Source organism: Cynara cardunculus (genome assembly GCF_001531365.2).
Source record: "Cynara cardunculus var. scolymus isolate 2C chromosome LG 6, CcrdV1, whole genome shotgun sequence".
Lineage (NCBI taxonomy): Eukaryota > Viridiplantae > Streptophyta > Magnoliopsida > Asterales > Asteraceae > Cynara > Cynara cardunculus.
This window is the reverse complement of record NC_037533.1, coordinates 9464580-9466036: the sequence shown is the minus strand read 5'-3', so window position 1 is coordinate 9466036 and position 1457 is coordinate 9464580.

Sequence of the window (1457 nt, the reverse complement as noted above, 5' to 3'; positions counted from 1 at the left end):
CAATTTTGTATAATTTAATTTAAGTTTAATAACGAAATAAGTTATTTTTGGTTTAATAATACAATATTTTATAAAGATAATAATTAAGTATTATGTTAGAACTTAATGATTATCCAAATTATATTTTAGATTTTTTATATTTAAAATGAGATGTTTATCCTGTATTTGATTATGTTTATCTGCAGTTAGTTACACGAATTCAGATATGAAGCTTTAATAAGTTATACTTACGCACAATCTACTTGCAATCTTGAGTTTTAAGTAATATACATTAATAAATAGCATTTTACGAATAAAAAGTGATTTTTGAATTTTTTTGTCAAATGTTTTATAATATAGTATAGCTTATGTGTTTTCAAGAAAACAATAATGATTTTATTTTTGAATAAAATATAAAATTTAAGATATCATAATTTTTTTTAAAAATATATCAATGTTAATATCAAATCAACTATTTAAAAACTCTCATTTTTTATGTAATTTCTTTAATTTATTTTTTTATTATAATTTAATTTAAGTTTAATAACGAAATAATTTATTTTTGGTTTAATATTATAAATTTTATAAAGATGATAATTAAGTATTATGTTAGAACTTAATGATTATTCTAATTATATTTTAGATTTTTTTATATTTAAAAATGAGATGTTTATCCTGTATTTGATTATGTTTATCTACAATTAGTTACACGAGTTCAGATATGGAGCTTTAATAAGTTGTACTTACGCACAATCTACTTGTAGTCTTGAGTTTTAAGTAATATGCATTAATAAACAGTACTTTATGCAAAAAAATGGTTTTTAAGAGAGAGAGAGAGAGAGAGAGAGAGTGTGTGTGTGTGTGTGTGTGTGTTCGTAAAAACCATGCAAACCAATTTCGATCAATAGCAAATTCCATTTTTTTTAATTTAATTTTAATTAGTAAGGGTTTAATAGTAATTTCATTGTTTTTTTATTAATATTGGAAGGTAATAAATATTGTTAATTTTAGAAACTTAAGAAAGGAAACGTTTAATATGGTAGGAGTTAAATCTTTTTCTTAATTTAGCTTTTTCACAATTAATACGTTTTATTTATTTTTACAATTATATTTAATAAAAATATCAATTTTAAAATCAGTTCATTGTTTGATCTTGTCAACAATTATTGATGAAATTGTTTTAAATCTTTAATTTTTTTGGGTGATCTTGTTCCCTTAATGATTATGAATTTGTATGGTATGGTAAATGCACTAATTTAATGAAATGTGTTCAGATTTCAAAACTTTTATAGATGAAACTGTTACATAATTTATAAGGATACAAAATATTTTTTAATTGAAAAAAGTGCACTAATTTAATTGAAAAAGGACACTAATTTAATGAAACTTGTTCAGATTTCAAAACTTTTATGGATGAAATTGTTGCATAATTTAATTTTTTTGGATAATCTTGTTTTCTTGTTTCCTAGAAGTTTTGA